Source organism: Magallana gigas, chromosome 9 (genome assembly GCF_963853765.1).
Source record: "Magallana gigas chromosome 9, xbMagGiga1.1, whole genome shotgun sequence".
Lineage (NCBI taxonomy): Eukaryota > Metazoa > Mollusca > Bivalvia > Ostreida > Ostreidae > Magallana > Magallana gigas.
Window position 1 is genome coordinate 29,816,557 of NC_088861.1, and position 24,041 is coordinate 29,840,597.

At 31.7% G+C, this 24,041-nt stretch overlaps 1 long non-coding RNA gene across 1 annotated transcript in view; it reads left to right on the forward strand.

Moving 5' to 3' along the window:
• Positions 1-16,484: 16,484 nt before the first annotated feature.
• Positions 16,485-24,041, forward strand: part of LOC117685402 (uncharacterized) — a 39,295-nt gene continuing 31,738 nt past the window's right edge. The window contains exons 1-2 of the long non-coding RNA XR_010709066.1: positions 16,485-16,862; positions 17,278-17,416. This is a non-coding gene — a long non-coding RNA (uncharacterized lncRNA). The remainder of the gene's footprint in view (positions 16,863-17,277; positions 17,417-24,041) is intronic.

The window sequence follows — 24,041 nt, forward strand, 5'->3', positions numbered from 1 at the left end:
AAAAAAGATCTAGTCTTTACTTAGAACTCCTCTGTCTATGGAGGCACATTGACATTATATATCCATCGACCAAAAAAGTCAGTTCAAAACAATTTGACAGTGTGTTGTATGTGACAGATATCTCAACACCAGTCCCACGTTTTTTTTAGTTATCTATAAGTATAAATTGAATTATCTTTAGAATTGGAGTGGAGATCCAACATTATGGATTGTCAGCTAGCGAAAGATAGTATTTATAGGAGACTTGATGCAAGCTGATTTTAAGGTTCTCCGATTCCCAGCCTCAAAGTATTTATTTCATCATTAAAATGTTTTTTATCTTTCAAACTTTAAAAATGAAATAAAATAAATAGAAATTATTTGATGGTTCATGCATTTTACAAAGTTATTGCAATTTTGGTCACGATGGATTTAATGGAATAAATATGCAAGTTGAGTTCAAAATTAGAAAAAAATGGTTGTACCGGTGCATTGATGGCTCCAACTCTACTATCTTTGTGCAGAAGGTGTCCGTGGAACTATTAAGCCAAGCAGTTCGATGAATAGTAATGTGTAATAAAAATATTACAAGACGAAATTTTTTTATATAAAAGAGATTAACGGTACATGTATCATAAATAAAAGAAATCTGCATAATTTAGAGTTATCGAACTTTGCAGAGGGTCGGAAATCGTTTAATATGTTTATTAGATACTTCTAGATTTTAAAGGCAAGGAAAAATATTCTTTGGTCATTTGAAAAAAAAACTGAAAAAAAAATATTAAAAAAAATACATCATTCTTTAAAATCATTTCCATTGGTTTTGTTAAGATAATATTAATTTAATGAACTAAATATTTGTCAAAGGTAATCCATATCAGAAATGAGGCAGACATTGCCCTGATCAGAATACTTACACGGTTACATTATGTATTGACTTTCATAACTTTACCTCTATAGATTTAAATGAAGTAAGCACGACGGATGACCAATTATTCAGATAACATAAGAAAAATTAGAATATTTTAGCCAAGCATCCGTTGTGCTTAAGATATATACAACTTTTTTGGTGATATATACTGTTTCATTATGAGCTAAAATCGCCATGTTGTGACGTACTTCATAAAAAAGTAGAAGACACCGGGTGTTCAGGATAATTAATTTGTTAAATGACATCTACATTATTTTGTATTTCTTTGTAAGTAAGTATAAAATAATTTGGTTTATGTTATAATATTAATACAAATGTTCTGAAAATGCAACTCATTTTGATATATCTATTTATCCAATGCATTTATTACATTTTGTAGCAAATAAATATAATACAGAAGTTTCAAAGATCTGTTTAGATGTATCCTGAAGATTTTGTAATGAATGATCCAGGATCCAAAAGTTCTTCTCGAGTTAAAGACAGTTGTAATGTGGTTGCTAATTTAGTGACAGTTTAAGGAAATTCAATTCGGAAAAGGATTAATACAGGCATGTATCCAGCCCCCCCCCCCCCCTCCTCTATTTTGTTTGTTGCAGAAAAGATATTTTTAAAATTTACATATAAAAAATAAATTATCAAGGAGATGCCCCCCTCCCTATATAAAACTATGTGTAAGTGTACTTTAGAAAATCATTTCACAAATGATTCAAGCTTATTGGCATTAACAAAAATATTTTCCTGTATATATTGTTTTCCGCTTACATGTATAAATTATATTTTTTATCATGTTGTATTTAAAAACTCTAATGGCTGTATGTACTTAAGTCTGGATTAATATTTAAGAAAGAAGTTCAAACAAGCATTGTCATGGGAAAACATTCAAAAGAAAGAAGTTAGAGTTGGACAGAAATCAGGATGAATATACTAGAGGTCAAAATTTATTCTGTGAAATTAATACTTGTGATTGACTTTCTACTTCCCCTTCCCCCCCCTCTCTCTCTCTCTCTCTCTCTCTCTCTCTCTCTCTCTCTCTCTCTCTCTCTCTGAGAGCTTGCAAATAAAAGACAAAATTATTAACAACTGTAAGCTTTCTTCATGTTGTATTTGCAATAAAATCTAAATTGATCCTGGTATTTTTTAACAAGATTGTTGAATTGTTGAATAAAAAAAGCAATCGAGGCATTTTAAATTTAACTTTATCATAAAATAAAAATTAATGTCAAATTCTTTTTCTTTTTCAGAAACTATTAAAGCACAGAAGAATGACAACAATAAAATCTAAATGTAATCATTTAAAGAAATTAAGTTCATTTTTGATCTCGAAACTGTCTTTTTTCTCTAACTCAAATTTAGATTAACAAGTGGCTGGAAATGCAAAATGAATGTTTCCAAAGATTCTCTGAAGTTGATGAGAAGCCAATTGAAGTGGTTGAAGCAGCAAGATGAGGTATATCAAGAATGAACTGAAAAATCAAAATTATATCAAGTCATTTAATTTTAAGTATTATAATTATTTTACGTCTGTAAGTCATTTAATTTTAGGCAATATAATTGTTTTACGTCTGTAAGTCATTTAACTTTAAGCAATATAATTGTTTTACGTCTGTAATTCATATGAAAAACGTACGTTGGATCCACACACGTTAAACGTATGGCATGTATCACGTATGTCTAACACACGTGTAACACACGTTTCACATATGTTTATTAACTTATGTTAAACACACGTGGTGCTTAAATCACGTTTAACGTACGTGAGATCACAAATGTATCACACATGTTTAACGTATGTGAAACATATGTGGCACATTTTGCTGTGAAATCTATTTTGTGAAAATAACAATAATGCGAAACAAACGTAAAAGCCACGAAACAATATCACATAAAAACCAAAAATTTGATAATTACCATTATTGTAGGTAGTAAATTAGGCCACAACCCCGTAATAATTCTAGCCTTATCGATAATCAATGATATTGCCAACTGCTGCTGATTAAACAAGTGCATATTTTACACTAAAAAACTGTCAAGGAGTTTGTCCCCACTTTTTTCGGAGCATGAAGAAACTGAAAGTGAAAATAGTGAAATTACATGTAGCATTAAAAATGAAGTTAATGGTAACCCCCTTCCAACCCCCCGACATATTAGAATCTTCATGATTTGCAGGTTTTTTTGCCTTGTCAAGGATGAGTCCGTACTTCCCTCTCCCCTCAACTTTCACAAAACGCTGCTACGTGCCTATATTGTGTAAAACATTTAATGTACGTGATTATGTAAACAATTTTACAAGCAAAAAATGTACAAATGTTTATCAAATAAGTTATTTTGTTTATTTATTTCTAATTTAGTTTTATTTATTTATTTCAATTCTTGCTACGATTTTTCCAAGGTACACTTTCTCCTGGAGAAAACGCATCCTAATTTATGGGTACCTTTTTGATGGTTGCGATTTCTCCTTATACCTCTTTGCACACCATCTGTTGTTTTTTTGCATCAATGATCGTTTATGTTTCTTTTGCATCGATGATTTGTTAGTTTTGCAAGAGGTTGTCATTTAATATGCATTTCAAACACACTTGACTGTTTTTTAATTATGTTTTACTTTTAACAGGTGTAATACAATTTATGATAAGACTTTCATAAAGAAATAAAATAGTTGAAAATATGCAAAGTTTTATAAACTAATAATTTAAGCCCTCTCTCCTCATTTACAATCATGTATATATTCGTCATTCCATTGGTAAGGGTCAGTTAACAAACTTTGGCCATGTTTTACTTCACATGTGTACTGAAAAAGAAAATCATTTAAAAGAAAAGAATGTGACAAATATAAGTATTTTATTTTAGATATGTTAATAGATGTAGCAAAGCAGTAAACAGAACAAATCAGATGTTTTAAACAGAACTTTTCAAGTATTTTCAACGTTAACAAAAACGTGGCACAAGCGCAAACCAGCCTTGTAAACAACAAAAAGAATTGTAAGTCAGAACTCTTTTTAATTTACTAAATGCCTGCTGTCCTGTCCATAGCAATTAAGTTGACAATCGAAAACATCCTCATTGAATCATTGTAATTATTGAAAACCTAGTTTGAAAATTTTTAGATTAAATTGTCAATGCGTCGCACTAATAGTGATGTATTTAAATTACTATCTCTTAACCCTAATCAAAATCGTATTACAAGTACATACTTTTGGTTAGTTAATGCAAGAATATTTTTTCTTCTAGTTTTAAAGAACTCAAAGACCACAAAGTGGCTCAAAATAACGAAATTATGTTCAATCTCTTTTTTTACACCACAAAATACATAATAGCCCCCCCCCCCACCACATTTCCAGTCTTAAAAAAAGCTTAAAGGCATGGGGGTTACAAATACAGAAAAGAAAATATTTTACATGGTCAATTTAGAAATTATGCTAACAATCTTAATGCTCACTTAAAAAAGTCATTTTTTATCAGATGTACAGCTATGTGGAAAATGTGGTTTCTATATAGAAGACACTAAACATTATTTTACGAAGTGTCCTTATTTCAAAAATATAAATATACTTTGAAATAAACTAAAAAATATTGGTGTTAATTCTGAACATGAAAATATTTTAGGGTGGAAAAGTCAATATTCATAAAAATTAAATTGTGGATTTTTTCATTGTTCATGAATTTATTAAATCCACAAAGATATTTTGGTTCTGTGTATATACATGTATTAGACTTAGTTTTAGTTTTCCATGTTGTTTCCTTGAATTTTGGGTTTTAGTTATAATTCTATCAAGGCTGGGACATCAAATAATCTGTTGATTATATATATAATATACAGTATGCGTTAGATGTCAGTCATGGGATATTTTTTTTATTCAACTGTGTGTTCTTATGCCACTTGACGTCATAATTTAACATTACGTAGCCTGAGGGGATGATTGACGTAGAGTAAAAAAAAATTAACAAAATAACGAAATTGAAAAGTGGCATTTTATGCTGTTTCCTTTTTTTCCATAGATTTGTAAAATCATGTTTGAAAACTAATACTTGTTTGTTATTTTTCCGTGCGTTAGGTTGATGACGTCTTGCAGTAAATGTGTTGAGTGGCTCACAATTATTATGTTTACAGAGACGATTAAGGCTTAACAAAAATACGTGGTAAAACATATGAAAATAAGAATCTCTCATGATTTGCGATGGTATACATGTATGATTTTTACCAACTCGTTGTGTTTTCTATTCCCTCGCCAAGGCTCGAAGATAGAAAACACACAACTCGTTTGATAAAAATCATAAACCATTGCAAATCATAAAAGATCTTATACATATATACATTTCATCTTTATTTTTTCTTTTTACTGTTTTTTCCTTCTTAAGCTGTATATAACGTCTTAATGTATCTAAGCATAATTTATATATTTATATCTCCTCAATTCATTGATAATACTCTATCAAATCCAGCAAAACAATAAACATTAAAAAAATTATAATAGTATATTTTGTCAGCACCAACTCATATTTATACCCCTTATTTGACAAAGAATGATACCTTACTGATGAAAAGACACTACAATGCGTGATTGAGTTTATTCTAATGTTCTAAGGACTATCCCATCATATTAAATTTCTTTGCTGTTCAAGTTTCATTAATATTAATAGTCTAATTAATATTTATAATATCTTCCAATCGATCAGTAAGCATCTGTTATTTGGGTTTATGCAAAACCTTAAAATTATGCTTGCTATTTACTTAAAGATTTTAAATAGAGATTTTCAATCGCTGGGTTATCAATACTGAAACAGTTATTCAAGATGTTAAAATAATAAATTTAATGATTAAATACTTGCAGCTGTCCAATGTTGATACGATATCGACTATTAGTCAACCAAGAATGTTTTATAAAGAAATATTAAAATTAATTTGAACACATGAAGTAATTACATTTAAAAAGGCAAACCGGTTTATTTGCAATTCAAATATAATGAATTAGTGTGTAATGCAATTGAAAACCACTTATTGTTATTTCATCAGTGACATGAACGGTTTCTAAAATTATCAATGAAAATTTCATTTTTCTGTAATGCAACGTAATCATTATTTTTGTTTAACCTTTTTTAGTCCCACTGAATGGTACTAATTCATCCTGTATGAAACAAAAATGAATGCTCAATTAAGTCCACTTCGTTGAGTGAAACAACGAAATAATGATCTCTTCATCAAGTGAACAGTAGTCAGGGTATATACATGCTCAAATCCTTTCATTTGATTTCATTCTTTGTTAATATAAACTGTGCCTAAAGTTATTGTTTCTAATACTTGTTTGTGTACTATCTAGTAATAATACTTTTTGTCAAAGGTATATTCATCCATGGGAAGAAAAACTCCAGATATTCTGTAACTATGTATTAAAATTGGTGTTTATTTCTGAATATGACTTGTTTTGTGCAATAATCGTTAATTTTTATGCAGTTTGCTTATTCTAATTGTAAGCGTATCGAGGAGTATGTCACTGTAAAGCTACTACTGTTTATTTTGTTTCGGATATAAAAAAAATGCAAGGAACAAAATCACATAAACTTGTGAATTGGATGTTTACTTACAGGCGAAATTGGTAAACTTGGTAAACTGATGTCGTTTTATCATTTCTGGATAAAACTCAAGTTTTAATAAAACAAACTAGAAAAATCATAATTATAACATCAGTAAATTATCATTTGTATCAATGTTATTAATTTACAATCGAATTTATGCATGAATGTAGCAATGCAAATGAATGGTTATAAAAAAAATTACATAAACACAGTGGAAAGTAGTAGCTTTTTATAATTCTTGCATAAAGCAACCCCATTCAGTAACTTCATCCAAATGATAAAATCCTTGCATTTCATTTTCAAATTTGTCGCGTTCTGCATCTCAGAAAAGAAACAACTACAAATTGCATATGAAGATGCACTAGCATTTGATATTCATAAAAAAGGTTTACAACCACTGTTATACTTAAATCAAATTTCTATATTTTTTATCCATATATTTTAACACGAGTTTAGTCAAGACTATTACCTGCATCAACAACCATTTTAACCTATTCTGAAGTTAGATATAATTATTTTTTAATTCACCCTTTCAAACGAACATAAAATATTTATAAACTAAAACTCAAAACACCAATATACATGAACAGCTCGCATGCAGAGTGCAACAGACTATTTTTATCACATTAAATACATGTACAATCAACTTTCCGTTTTCTTTCATTCAACATTCTACAATATAAAAACATATTATCAACATCGATATCACCAAAATAACAGATTGAGTAGGTAGATGGGGGTCTGTTACACGATATGCAGCGAATTTTCGAATAACTTCTACTACTTTAAGCACGTACCCCAGTAACTTTCAAAATGCCCGAGTTACTGAATTTACGACCAATCAGAGATTGGATATAAATATAACAACAACATTCAAGCACGTGTTATTTGTATCATTTATAAATGTATGTATATGGCTTATTTTTTCATCAATGTATATCTCTCTTCTAGCTGCTAGAAGTACTTCACAAGATTGACCTTGATCCTAAAGGTTCTCGTCACAGTTGCAATTTCTCCCGGCGGCCTGTTGTCTAGCTATCGCTGCAACTGTGGCGCTTGCTAAAAAATACAATTTGATGATTATAACTCAAATTAAAAACTAAATACCACACAATTATCAATATACGTGTTTTATCAATAGTCTCTAATATCCTGTCTACGCATTACGAATTACACATTATCAACGAATATTAAGCTAAAATAATTGAAAAAACATTTTATTTTAACCAAAATAGATCTTAGGTAATCTACGAAATCAGGATCCACAGGACCAGGTTAAATTAGGTCATGTACTAAAATAGACTCGAACTGTTTTCAAATATGATTCTATTTTGTTTACATATATTTGCTTTAGTGTAAATGTATGATAAAATATATTTAACCGCTGCAATACCAACAATGCTGATTAACCCAGCTGCTAGAAGGCTATCAGTGTCAGTTTGGATTGTATGGTTGGAAGCTGTCCATACAAGCAACACTGTACCAAACACTGTATCAAAATATTTATGAGATATTTGTTTAATTTTTATTTCTTTTTGAGCAATTACAGTTACCGGTACTCCTAACGAAAATTATTTTGAACTAGATACGATCTCGTTACGAGTAACGAGTAGGTCTTCCGTTCAATTTTTAAACGATATGATTAAAATATCAATGTAATTTCAGATAACCACTCCATTTCAGATATTGTATACGATCGTCAATATCCTTTAAAATGCTTAACAAAGAGTTTTGCTTTATCACATACAGCACATTTAAGATTTAAGTTTTGGTCCCCTTGAATCCAAGATTACGTCATCAATGGGTTTGGAAATGAGTTTTACAAACTTATATTGTTACGATCAACAACTTTGTTTCTATAATGCATTACAAAATTTTGACATATTTTAAGTTATTTGTAATAGAGTTTTCGAGTGTCTTGACCCCTAATTTAAGGGGCCAGCCCCTTTTTCTTGAGTTCATTCAAAAAGTTTAACTAATACTAACAATTTTTGTTCTTACACTTATGTAGAATTGTTGTTCATATTTTAGATACAAATGATTGAATATTTAAGGGGCCAGCCCTCTAGATCCTTAATGGAAACAGACTTTGGTGTTTTGATTAATGGAATTGGTTAGAATCATCAATGCAAACATTTTCTCTTCTACAATACTTAACAAAATATGTCTCCTTTTCTAGATATATTGCGTCAATGTTTAAGTACTTTGGCCCCTAAAAATCCCTAATTACGTAATAAATGGGCGTGACAATGATTTTACCTGATTTATATTGTTACGATCAACAACGTTGCTTCTATAATGCATTACAAAATCTTGATAGTTTTTAAGGTATTTGTAATAGAGTTTACGAGTGTCTTGACCCCCTAATTTAAGGGGCCAGCCCCTTTTTTCTTGAGTTCATTCGAAAGGTTTCACAAATACTAACAATTTTTGTTCTTACACTTATGTAGAATTGTTGTTCATATTTTAGATACAAATGATTGAATATTTTAGGGGTCAGCTTCTAGATCCTTAATGGGGACAGACTTTTGTGTTTTGATTAATGGAACTGATTAGAATCATCAATGCAAACATTTTCTCTTCTATAAAGCATTACAAAATATGTCTCCTTTTCTAGATATATTGCGTTGAAGTTTAAGAACTTTGGCCCCTAAACTCCCTAATTACGTGATAAATGGGCGTGGCAATGATTTTACCTGATATATATTGTTACGGTCAACAACTTTGCTTCTATAATGCATTACAAAATCTTTATTGTCTTTAAGTTATTTGTATTATAGTTTACAAGTGTCTTGGCCCCTAAAAAAAGGGGCCAGCCCCTTTTTGTTGAATTTGTTGGAAAGAACTTTTGATTATCTACCACTTTTGTTATATATATGTTAACAAAATATTAACTGATAAAAAGATACAGATCAAAGCGTATGAAAATTTTGATTCAAAATTCGTATCCAATTTTCGAGCCCTGGCGAGCTCCTAAAGTTTGCGCCACTGGCATAAAAAAACTGCATTGTGCACAACTTCAATCTATGGTCTACCTATCCTGAAAATTTTATATTCATATCTCTGATAGTCTCTGAGTTTATGTCTGCACAAAATTGGTCGTAAAAATTTACAAAATCGGCCGTAAATCGGAACCGGAAGTGACGATTTCAAAATTTCAAAAAACTTCTAGAATTATGACCACTGGCAATCATCTGTGAAAAAATGGTCGAAATCGGCCGAATAGTTTTCGAGATATCGCGTGCACAAAATTTGGGGAAAAAAATAATAATAATAAGAAACAGTACGAAAACTATAAGGTCTTCCGTTGGAAACGGAAGACCTTAATAATTTAATTAAATACCAAAAACTTAAAGCTGAACACCGCTCGTAAATAGGCACTGTCCGCCATATTTCTCATTCATCCCTGCTGTCCCTACAACTCCTATATAAGGCACATACCTCTAAACAGTTCAAAGTACTTTGCTGTAGAGGTCTCATATGTGTGGGTGTACATCTTGTCTCGCCGTGTAATTCAGTCGCAATGAAATTACCAAATTGTACGCACTTTTTTCAACCCAGGAGGATACTAACATCAAATAAATTCGTCAATACATTATTTACAAACAGAATAAGAAATAAATGCATAAAATCGAAAGACCACAAAAGGAATACTAAACGTCGGCCACGAGTTTCGGGTGTGCAATTGGGTGTAACGAAATCGAAGGGTTTATATACCAGGTACCTGACTGTGTGACGGTGCCTATTTACGTGCAGTGTTAAGCTTTACTGTAAAGTTTAACTTTGTTAATGTAAATTCAATTCAAAGAAAAAATCAAGAAATTTAACTCTTAACTGCTTTATGGCCATTTCTTAACCTTGCAGATCTGATATTGCAACTGATACATGTATCCTGAAACTCAAAGAGATTGATATTTGATTGGTAAAGGACATCATTTTGTAGGCGACTTGATGCAAGTCAGTGATCGATCTTAAACATGTTTATCAGATACTTTTAGATTTCAAAGGCAGGGAAAAGTAGTCTTTGGTCATTTGGGAAAAAAATGAAAAAATAATTTTAAAAAATCATCATTAATAAATTCATTTCCTCTGATTTGATGAGTTAATATTTATATATTCATTAAATAAAATAATTGACATAGTGGAAATATGTAGAATTTGATTAAAGGTGATCCATTTCGGAGATGAAGCAGAAATTGGCCTCATTAAAATATTAACACGGTTACATTATGTTTTGACTTTTATACGTTTCTTTTTGTGATTTTAAATAAAAAAGGCAACACGGATGATTAGTAAATAGGATAACAAATTGAAGTAAAATCATATATAAAACATTTTCATAAGGTTATCGTTTCATGATTACACCTTTGTTTGACGTGTTAATTTAGCCAAGAACAGATTACAATCTAGTTGCAAGAAGGAAAATTCAAAAAAAAAAAAAAAATTGTTTTTTTTATATTGATTGGTGAAAATATGTAAAACAAAAATAATCTATATATTTGCATATACCAAATTGCAGCAATAAAATTATTTGCGACAAAAAGGCTCTCTTGATCCTTGCAGACATTTTTTTACACGCGTATAAATGTTAGTTTTCAGTAAATTATTAATCCAGATTTGTTTTCACCCAACGTTGAAACTTTAAAACAACATAACGACCAAGTATAATATACAACAATTCCGATATTTACCAGTATTTCTTATCCATCCTTTAGAACATTTTCAAAACAGTAAGACACAGTTATAGCAAACACGTTTATAATGTATTGACGCTTACAGCGAAGTGACTTTCATTTCCCGTGACTATATAACATGTTGTAAAATTGACGGATATAACGAATTACGCTTATAAAAAGCAAAATCGCCCGTCCCTGTCCCTTCGTTACAACCGTCTTTTACTGAGAACAAACGCTAGCTTTTCGGTGATTATTTTTGGGGATAAGACATCACTCAAACGTCACAGCTACTAATAACAAAGCACGTCAGTATATACAACATTTGGCATAAGTGTCCGAGCCTCCTGTATACAACAAGAAGTGTTAAGGCGGAATGCTGCAGCAAAATTTTATTTGATGGATATTTGATGGATATTTGATTTATATTTGATATTTTATTTGATGGATTTAATTATCTTAAACGAATTTTTTAATTTTTTTTATGAAAAACTAGAAAATCTTTTTGGTTGCTAGTAATTAACACGTTGTAGAGTTTAAAACTTCATGTGAAAAAATGCATGCTATTAATATTAATGAAATTTTATCCAGTTATATAAAAAACGCCGTTTTATTTTTTTCATTATATATTAAAATGAAAAGATTATTTTATTTGTATTTTTCAAAATCAAAATAATTAATCAAAATATTTATTCAGGTTTTGTAAGGGGCATATTAAATCAGGTATATCTGCTTAAAAAATATACATTTTTTTCAAACCCGGAAGTACGTAAAATAAAAGTAAATGAGCGTTATACGTCATCAAATATGCATTTCATAAATATCAAAGACACTAAACATGCGGTTAGTCTATTTTTAATTATGTGTTACTTTTGACAGGTATAAAACATTTTATGATAAAAATTAAGGCGTTGTGAAAAATATGCAAAACTTTTATCAATTTACATTTCAGACACTTTGCCTAAATTTATATGTTGGTTAATCAATTTGTAGGGTGGCTGGCAATGTTTTTCTTCAATGTGTGCTGAAAAAGAAAATCATGTCTAAAATAAAAGAAAGTGACACACATAGATATTCTATATTCGATATGTCTACACATGCAGCAAACAGAACAAATTAAATGTTTGAAACAGAACCTTTTCCAGTAGTAGAACGTTAACAAAAAAACATGGCACGGGTGCTAGCCAGCCTTGTAAACATACAACAAATTGCGAGCCAGAGCTCATTTTTAATCTATTACTTAATACATGTACTTGCCGATTTTGGTGCCAATTAAGTTGATAATTGAGAATAGTCCCTCATTGAAACCTTGCAACTATTGAAAACCGAGAAAATAATGAAAGTTTTAGAAGTTTTGGTTCAAATTGTCAACATACGTCCCATACATAGTGATGAATTTAAATTACAATCTCTAAACCTCAGGCAAAATAATATCAAATTAAAATTGTGTACTGTTGGTTAATTAATGCAAGAATATGTAGCACATTTTTTCTTGAATATTACTTTTTAATACCCCCCCCCTAAATGTTATAAATTTGTTCGCATATGTTCATTTTGTTTTACGAATATGAAGCACATTAAGATCAATAAAATAAATAATTTTAATGCGCAATAAAATGTCTTTAGGGATTATACATTTCTAACGTAGTTTGTACTATCCTGCCAAATTTGTTCTAGATGGAAATTAGAAAACGATTTACATACATGTATAAGTTATATTAATTAAATTAAATAGGTAATACATGTACCGTATATCCGGGGTTTTTTTCGCGTCACACAATTTGCGAAAAATTGTTAAAAAGTAAATAAAAGACCTATGACTCCTTTGTATTGTATAGTTATTGTTTAACCAATTACTGGTCTGTAAAAGTCTTCTTCCGTGTTTTTCACCAATTCGATGCACGTTCGCCGCGCCGCCTTGACTTCAGTTTATAAGTCTCCGAGTTTATGCCTTCGCCAGATGCCCCGACAACCAACTTGTTTATGTACTGTCGTAAACAAATTAAAATATTAAATATTTTTTAATAGCACTTTGTTTAATACATATATTTTGTTTAAGTTTATTCAATGTTTAAGAGACAATTTACAAGCTGTGTACTTGTATTCATCTCCACTGTCTTTGACAAGAACAGATTTAGGTAGTACTGATCTATAAATAAATAAAATATTTTCCTCGTTTTTTTCAATTATTACTAACGCACGGGTAGTTCTATTATATTTTTTTTTTGCTCAAAGCTTTAACGTTAACCCCACAAATAAAACGGTTACACCCCACAAATGAAACGGTTATTTTTTATCATGTTTCGATATAATTTTATTTACGCTGCTTTTACATCGTCATAAATGTATAAAATCCTTTTTTAAAATCTAAGTTGTAATATCAAATTAAAACAGAAATCCTACTACAATGTAATTTTGAGCTACTCTGTTGTCTTTTTTAAAACAATAGAATACTTCATAAAATGTCTGCTTGCTAGTTCCTTCACAAAAATATTTTTTGTTCGCTATCATATACAATATTTTAGCGGCAAATATTTACCAATTTAATCTTAGCCTTCTACAGACAACTTGAGCATTTGTTTGCATTCCAGAGGTCATCACAGACGGTTGTTGTTGTGCAATACGCCCTACTTCGTAATGTCTCCCGTTTACCAGTCTTACTTGTACTATTTCTAATAAAAAAGATTTCACAAAATTTATAAAAAATATGAAAATTATTCAAAAACAATATTTTTGGACTGTTGAACAATAAAAAAAAACGTTAAGTATTAATGAAGGCAAAAATATTTGACGTAGATCCCCGAGCGTTTCCAAATTGATGAAAATATTACCCATTTTATATTTCTTTGCAGTGTGTCAGAATCATTTTGTGGGGGTTTTATGACGAATTAGTCACTTTATCAAACCCAGCAAAACATGAAACACTAGAAAAGTTTATGGTATATTTTATCAACACCAACTCATATTCATATCCCTTATTAGACAAATAATGATACCTCACCAATGTACAGACTCTATAATGCGTAATTGACTATCTTCTGGTGTTTTGAGGACCATCTCATGATATCAAATTTCTTTGCTTTTCAAGTTGCATTAATTCCTATTCTTGTTTAAATGTATATTACTAAAAATGTTTAAATAAATTCTTCAATTGAACTGTAAGAAATATGTTCCGGAGCAAATAACTTGAACTTAATATGGAAGATAATATACTTTCGTGTATTCATAAATGTCGTGTTTATATTTAATTATTAAATGTAGGAACATTTAATGGAAATTGAATGCTATAATTAGCTTTCTTTGAAAACCATATACATACTCTTCAAATTAAACAAAATCTATGATCATAAGGTTTTCGATCAAAGGTTCGCCGGCCTAACGAATTGTCAACTTAACAAATGTCTGATTCTTAAATGCAATCTATATAGTGTTAAATGTTCAGTACTGTAGGTAAAAAAGAAAATTAAACATCAGACGCTTATAAGATATATTAAATGAATGAAGATTTAGTAAAAGTAGAACTTAAAGTATGCTAGTAATGTATTGCGCGTTTTGTTGGCGCTGTATCAAAGAAAATGATGATCTTCAGTATAAACATTCTTGATTTTAATTTGAATTTAAAGTACCTTTTTGTTTATGATTTAATTGATATAAATGTATCGAACCATATGCATTTCTAATTGTTTATCAAATTAATATTTATGATACATTTGTATCTTAAAATCAATAGGTAAGCTTCTGTTTTTCGGGTTTATACAAACCTTTCACACTCTGCTTGCTATTTACTTTAAGATTTTAAATAGAGGTTATCACTTGCAGTGTTGTCAATACTTCAATCGTTAGTGTAGCTGACATCTTCATATATTTTAATAATAAATTCTAACAGCTGCTCAATGTAGATAATATATCGTCCATAAATCAATAAAGAATTTTTATTCAAGTGCGTAAAATTAGATTAGTTCATTGTTATCTTTATTGTTAGAGCTCGTTTGAGAATACCGTCGTTTTCCCCACTTGATGACAGCCAATGTTTACGTTAGCCGCTTGCTATAGACTCAGTCGACTGGTAACTTCGCCGGCAGATGTTTGGTTTGTAAATGTACAATTCATGCTGAAGCCTTCTTAATAAAACATTATAAAAATGGAATTTTGAATGATAACATACCAATTGTGATAAGCTCTGGCATTATAAGTTAAATCTTGTTAAGAGAGATTGTATTAACATATATAAAAGGCATAAATGAACTTAATAATAGAAATCATTGTCCATCAAATCATTTCGAAATTTATAAAGTAGATCTGAAGATTAATTTTGCTGTCCACCCATACTCCTAAATAGTGAGATTGATTTCCTGGCGGTCTGTACAACAGAACGGTGAAAGTTTTGTCAAATGTGAAATATGATTAAATGTAATACGAAAAGTTCACATGCCTAATATTTGAATGCATCTGGGTTTATTACTATTCGTCGCAATTTTCCAACGACATACCACATTATTGACAAGAAAATTTTGTCAATGAAACAGCAACTCATAGTTACATACATTAAAGTAGACCGGCAATTATTGAAACTAATGAATTTTGTCTCTTTTATTGTTATTTGCTGGTGTTTTAAATAAACTGCTTATATTATCAAAATACAAATACAGTCCAAGATGCCATGGATCAATCCATCAAGGAGTTGTTAATAAATGTATGTTTTAAAATTTTGCCTTAGCATGAATACAATGTACATGTGTAAAACAACATCATAAATATCATTTTTCTTTAGCAATTACAAATTCAATCATTGTAACTGTTAGCTCAAAGTATCAAAAGTTGAGCTTTCAAATATTAGATTTTAAGAAATACCCAAAAAGGTAGTACAATTCAAAACATGTTGTGTGCACTGTAACTATATATTGGTATTTTTGTAGTTTTGTATTTACCTGCTAGTTCTATTAAAACCAGGTTTGGACTATCATTTTAAATGCAATTCTTGAAATGTTTATGCTGAGAATTTTAAAGCTAGACCATAGATTCATCGTATACTCACCATAGTTACGTAAAAGAATTATTAAAAGTGTAGAAAAACAAAGTAAAAATGCTATTGTGAAACTTAATAGCTACAATTAATTGTATTCCGTTAACATTTCATCTCAATTAAACATACAAATTAAATTAACATCACCCGCTATAAATTAGATGCGAAACAATATAAGAATCAATGTGTATTGAAAAGTAACCCTCGCCAACAAATTTTTAGATCGGCCAATCAGAATTTAACGAGTACTGCTCCATGACACAGAACACACTATTAATATTTAAAATCCGTCGTTGGATGAAACTTTACGCAAACGCGCGGTGGTGTAGAGAGCCCAGTCTTCAAAAATACAATTATACTTATATCTAAGAAATAATGTTACCTTATCATCGTCAGTTGCTGTTTTTATTTTTTTCATTATCTGAAGGCACGATGTCCGAATATCATTTTATTGCCAATCCAACGTTAAACAACAAAGTTTTGTCCGACCCTCTATTGGGCACTAGACACTCAGATTCTATCATTGGCTGCGCCATGTTATGTGTCGATAAATGTCGTTTCTTCAGCTTTAACTTTCAGACAGGGATGTGTCGGCACTACTGCCAATGGAATAACCGCACACATATAGACACAGAATCAGGATGGAGAACATACAACAAGCCTAAGATCTCATTGGAAGTTACTGGTGAGTGTATTTTTGTGTTAACGCATGTTTTTTCACTCTCAGAAGATGTTCATTTTTAAGATAAAGCAGACAATATATCCAACTCTCCGTTTTTACCATTTTTTAAATTTGCGTAATTGATTTACATATCTATCATCTAACAGCAGTTAGAACTGACAACAAAAATTAAATAAGGAAGAAGTTGAAGGAAAATGACAGAGAACACGTAATATTCTAGTAAAAAGAGATTACAAAAATCAAAAAAAAAATCAAAATTCTGATGTTTATTTCTCTCTTATTTAGATGTAATCGATTTTATACCGACAGCCTTCGTTGCCACGTAATGTCCAAGTTATGGATATATGTTTAATTATATTACATATGTTAAGTTTGTTGTTATTATCCTATGTTGATTTGTACCGTTTCTTGGTTATAGATGTTAGACTTATTGGTGGGAACTACTCTGGTGAGGGACGTGTTGAAGTTTGGTATAACAGCAGTTGGGGAACAGTCTGTGATGATTGGTTTGATGATATAGACGCTCAGGTTGTTTGCCGTCAATTGGGATATGCATGGTAAACAAAAATTATCAATTTATGTACTTTTACCATAATACGACAACCTTATAAGTAGCTGATATTGTTCAAGGATTCAGATGGTTTGTGATCAAGATTTTGATGAAAAATGACAATAACAAACTGTCAACCGCCTCAAAAATCCGCATAGCAAAATAAAAATTCTAAACCGAGCAAATACGGATCACTAAAAAGAAAGAGGTGGGATCAGGTGACTATACTCTGTCCCGAGTTTTTGCTTCCACCACTTTTTGCTTGATATTTCGATAATCATAAATATCTTTGTAATTAAACTACATTCATCCACTAGTATGGAAATTGTCCAGATTGATTTTGAAACGCCCACCCTACCGCTTCAGGTTTAAATACACATCCAAAAATAGAAATTTTACGGGGATTTTGTATTGCATAAAAAAGCCAGGATGAAAGCGTTGAAAAATTGCGCAAGGTATCCCGAGTACTTCCGAATGGAGGAAATATGTAAACATTTTGCAATTTTAAATCTCCGTAAGAAATTTGTTCTCGTTCCTGTGAAATTTTATGAGTGAAAAATGATAATTGATCAATGAAGGTATCTTGGATTTATTCCCTTTTATTGATTTCAACTGTATTTCTTTCACAGGTATGTGTATTTTTACTAAAAATCATCAAAAGGTGATGGAAGCAATATCTTTGGACTGACTTTAGTCAGGTTGGGCACACTTATTGCATTGAGGAATGTTTACGCTAAACGGGAACTATTCCCCGTTTCAGTAATAAAAACATTCCCGCAAATGCGGGATTTTGACATGTTTTTCCATTCACGTCTTGTTTTCTTTTAACTGAACAATAACTGCAAGAATATTATTTACATTTTATTATCAACAAGGACCCACTTTTTCGTATGCTTCAAATTTTAACATTCACAGCTACGTTTCAGTGAAATCCAGTTACAAACAAAATCTATTCAACAAATTTCTAACAGTAGCCTCTATGGATATTAATGTGGTTATTCTGTACACATGTTCAGTAGTACATAGAATTATTCGTTCAATATTTATTTCATTTTTAATAAGGATATGGAACAATAATTTCTCTCATCATTGTTTTGTTTTGGAATGAAGTTTCTTCTAAATAAACATAGATTTATATTATTTCCTATTGAATTGTAGTTTACGATATGTGTTAAAAGCATTGCTGTTACAAGTTTCCGTAGTCTTCATGGTTTTCCCGAGATCAAATTTTTTAATCCAAAATAAAGAACAATTTCTGCATTTATTTTTAAATTTTTCTTGCATGGTCAAGGTTTGTCAACTCATTGAACACAAAACTCTGAAATTTTGGGGATTTTAGGCAGTAAAAGCAAGCTATCAGAGAAAAATATACGACCAATGCAAGAATACTCACGATTTTCACGAGTTCAAAATCGTCTTATATCGTTTGCAGCTGTGAAGGACAAAAGTTTTAGGCAACGAAGGTCAGTTGCATAAAGTACCTTTGCACAACATTGCATTTCTCATGGGCTTATTTTTACTTAAATTGGATTTTTTATTTATTTGGCATACATCGCATTTGCGGGAGTTTTTTTACTAATGAAACGGGGAATAGTTCCCGTTTAGCGTAATCTTTCCTCAATGCGGTAAGTGTGCCCAACCTGTTAGTAGGAAGAATCATCTCCTGCCGACTGGTTGCATTCGCCGTGTGTCCATTGTTATGTATTGGTGAAAATCGAAGAGGGGTTCAATATATCGCACCGGTCATTTAAACAATAAAATGCTTTTTAGATTAATTCAGGATATTAATGTAGCGACATTGCAGCAACAGGAGATGTTTGTGAAATTATGCCACCTCCCTTGGAAACATCCACAAAGAAAATGAAAGTTAACTGCAAATTATTGGAATTTTTTGAAGTCCAAGGGGCATTACTTTGTCCAAAATTGCACAATAGTTCCCAATATCGAACATGAGCTAGATATTATCATAATTAATCTGTATACCAAATTTCATTTCAATTTGTGCAACTTCTGCGAAGAAAATGAACGAAAACTGCAAATAAATGGAAACTCTCCACGTCCAAGGGGCATAACACTGTCAAAAACTGCTCGATCATACTCAAAATCAAACTACCTAGATGTTAATAAGATAAACCTGTATACCAAATTTCATATCAATATGTGCATCCTCTACGAAGAAAATAAACAAAAACTGCAAATAACTGGAATTTTTCTACGTCAAAGGGCCATAACTCTGTCGAAAATTGCTTGATTGTACCCAATATCAACCTGTTCTTAGATATTATCATGATAAACCTGCATACCAAATTTCGTTTTAACATATTCATCATCTGCGAAGAAAATGAACGGAAACTTGGTGCACCGACCAACATACCGACCGACCGACAGACAAACAAAACGAAATCAAACAAAATGAACCCATAAATCGCAATGAAACAAAACCAACGCCACGTCAACCTAAAAATCGAAACGAAACAAAATCAATTAAAAGGAATCGGAACCAAACGGAATGAAGCCAAATAAGAAACGAAACAAAACTAAAGGCCCTGTCACACCAAGCTGCGTCCCCACGGCGTGTTCACGGCGTTGCAAAATTCATGGGATCGCCGAAGGATCGCAAGGAAAATTGAGAAAAAATGTTCAGTTTTATTTGAAAATTTTACAAGTGGAGTCGTCACGGGGACCGAGGCGTTCGTACGGAGCTCCCATGGCGTGTAACTGCGTTTCCACGGAGTTCTACTTGGCGATTAACTGCGCTTTCGCTGAATCTTCGCCGAGCCCTTATGACGTGCTATGAATTTTTACCCCGCGTCTACGGCGTTCTCTGTGCGCTGATTGCGCTCACAAGACGTTCTTTACTTCTTGGTAGGTTAATATTAATTTGTGAAATTGTATGGAAAACAAACAAGAATTTACAACTAGTAAATAAATGATTAAAAATTGTTTTGATTTTATGAAAAGGTACATTGTAATTTAAACATAGTTACTTCTAAACAATTTGTGAAGGACTAGGATTAAACTCTAAGTAGTCAGGTCTACAAAAAAAGATCCGTTATTAGTTGTTAGAAAAAATAGAAAAGATGTAAAAACATCAGAACCAAATGGCGTGAATTCCATCTACGTCAATTGGTAGGTCTTTGAATATTAGCAAATGCTGCTTTTTACATAGTCATCTACATCCAGTTTGATAATTATAACATCGCTTGCTATTGTACAACAGTCATTTTTCGAGTTTTTGTGGTCTTGATGACAACGCACTAGAAACGCCGAGGGAGCGCGGTAGAAACGCAGAAGAAATGTCACGAGAGCGCGATGAACGCAGCTACAGCTCTTTGGGGTCGCTGTGTGAATGCAGCCAAATGGAAAACAACTTGTTCAAACGCTGTGGATGCGCAGTGAGAGCGCGATAGAGACGCAGTGAGATTCCAAAGGACTCCGTGAGGTCTCCGTGCAAGCACAATTGACTTATCACTGCGTCTACACTGCGAATAGCTGCGTTCCTTGAGCGCGCCGACGGAACTCTCGTGGCGCTGTTGGTGACCTTACGGCGCTGTCACGGCGACTTCACTACGCTTCTACGGCGTGATTATCAGAACGCCGAGCCACGGCGCGTACTTTGTGCATGTTCAAAGTGCGCACCGTCGCACGGCGTTCTTAAATGTTCAAGGCGATCCCACCGCGACGGACGAAGATGCCGTTGAATTGTTACTGCGCTGTTGGAGACTCTACTGCGTTTACCTTGGCGTTTTACATTATTTAAGGAGGACGCAGCTCTGTAGTGACAGGGGTTTAACAAAACCAAACCAAATCAACGAAACGGAATTGAACAAACTAAACTTAGAATGTTTTTTAATGCCCGGTATGATGTGTGTGTTTGTGTGTGTGTGTGCCTGCGTGCGTGCGTGCGTGCGTGCGTGCGCGTTCAGAATATTAAATTTCATTAAAGTCCAAGATGCCGTTGAATTGTAAATGCGCTGTTGGAGACTCTACTGCGTTTACCTTGGCGTTTTACATTATTTAAGGAGGACGCAGCTCCGTAGTGACAGGGGTTTAACAAAACCAAACCAAATCAACGAAACGGAATTGAACAAACTAAACTTAGAATGTTTTTTAATGCCCCGTATGATGTGTGTGTTTGTGTGTGTGTGCCTGCGTGCGTGCGTGCGTGCGCGTTCAGAATATTAAATTTCATTAAAGTCCATTTGGCAGAATATTTTTGCTATTTATAAATAGCATTTGATTTTACTATGAATATTTTAAACAGATTTTATCCAAATTGTGTTAATAATCTATTTTGATAAGAAATTTTAATCTTTTTTAATGTTATGAAAAATTATTTTTAATTCTTGAATATTGTAAATTTTCATCTGTAATAGGATATGTAGCTATTTATTTATGTGTCCTTTTGAAGGTCCGGTGCTATTCAAAAACAGAGTGCCCAATATGGCCAAGGCTCAGGAAATATCGTTTTAGATGATGTTAAATGTAGAGGCCCAGAAACTTTCATTGGATGTTGTGTCCACAACGGATATATGGTGCATGACTGTCAACACGCAGAGGACGTCGGAGTTGTATGTTGTATGTGTTTTTTTCTGTAACTTTTTTGTAACTTTATATCCAATTTATCATTAAACTGATGCTATTCCTATGTAAAAATATTCCTCCCATTTTATAGTATTGCATTGAATATCAAATCAACAGCAACAAACATATAAACAATTCTGTTATTCTACTAGATATGATTAATATGAACAATTAATTGTTATAATTTTCTTTATACATGTTTACAATTGAAATAGTCTCCGTACGTTTGGCTGGAGGCTCGACATCGAGAGAAGGAACTATAATTGTGACACTAGGAAACACAGAGGGGACTGTCTGTGATGATTGGTGGGACAATGATGACGCCAGAGTTGTTTGTAGAATGCTGGGATATAATGGGTAACAACTATAAAACAATTTTTTGAGTATTGAACGGTTTCTCTAACAGATATGATTTATATGTCTGGGTATAGAAAAACAATTTTGCCAATGCCTTTAAATAAACAATAAAAAGCAGAACATCTCTTAATATATCAAAAGAATGTTTTTCGTTTTAATTGCTTCTATTACTTTACGAGAAGAGGAAAGTAAAGGGATTTCAATTAAAAAACAAATCAAAATAAGACAAATATAAAAAAAAAATCTTTAAAATTGCAATGCATGCACATTCCATGAAATTCTGGTTTTATTGCATATGTATGTTATTCAATAATTTTTTGTCATTACTTAATGAAAACAAACATTCAACATGAGCATTTTTATCAATCAGAGAACGAACAAATTTATAGAAAATAAGCAAACTTTATATCATTTTTTTATTTGCTTTTCATTGCGTTAATGAGGATTTGATGGTTGTGGCGATTCTTAGACTGTTTTACCCTCGGTAGACAAAAATTTCTTTACTTAACATTAGTTAAGGACCAAAAATAGTATATTTCAAAAATTTAAGAAAGATCTGACTGGGTGATCTGTTAACCAATTAAACTCCTTAACATACATTTAAAAAGCCTTAAATTTGTAAAGCCGAACAAAATATACGTTTGTCAATTTATCTATCACATAAACCTAGATAAGATTTCTCTCAGCAATATCTTTGATGTCACTCATGTTTGTATTCTTTTCAAAGTGCTGCAGAGGCCGTCTCATCGGCGCGCTTTGGTGAAGGAAGTGGACAGATTTGGATGAGGAATGTCGACTGTGGAGGTAGAGAGACATCTCTTGCAAAGTGCTCTTTCGCAGGTTTTGGGTACCATGGCTGTTCTCATTCCGAAGATGCTGGTGTCATTTGTCATTAAACATTTTCGAATTCTTTAGTTGTAAATATATATTGATGTTTTATAAATGTTGATTTTTGTCACAAAATATATTTCTATTGTTACATTTATTACGTATAAGTATCCTTTAGGAAACCTCTAAAATGGCCCTTTAATGCCCCCCCCCCCCCATCCCTTTCGAAGAAGGGAGGACATATTGCTTTACTTCTGTCTGTCTGTCGGTATGTCAGTCAGTCGGTCGGTCGGTCAACTAACAGTTTTCGTTCATTTTCTTTGCAGAGGACATATTGAAATGAAATTTGGTATACAGGTGTATCATGATAATATCTAGGTCAAGTTCGATTTTGGGTACAATTAAGCAATTTTCAACAGAGTTATGTCCCTTTGACGTAGACAATTCTATTTATTTGCCATTTTCCTTTATTTTTTTTCGCAGAGGATGCACACATTGATATGAAATTTAAAATACAGGTCTATATAATTAAAATCTATTTCAAGTTTGATTTTAAGTATGATAGAGCAATTTTCAACAGAGTTATGCCCCTTGGACATAGAACAATTCTATTTATTTGCAGTTTTCGTTCATTTTCATCACAGAAGTTGCATATGTTGAAATGAAATTTGGTATAAAGATTAACTGTGATAATATCTAGGTCAAGTTCGATATTGGGTACAATTGTGCAATTTTCAACAGAGTTTGCCCCTTGGACTTAGAAAAATTCCAATTATTTGCAGTTTACGTTCATTTTCTATGTGGATGTTTCCAAGGGAGGGGGGCATAAGTGTTTCACAAACATCTCTTGTTTAAAAAGTTCT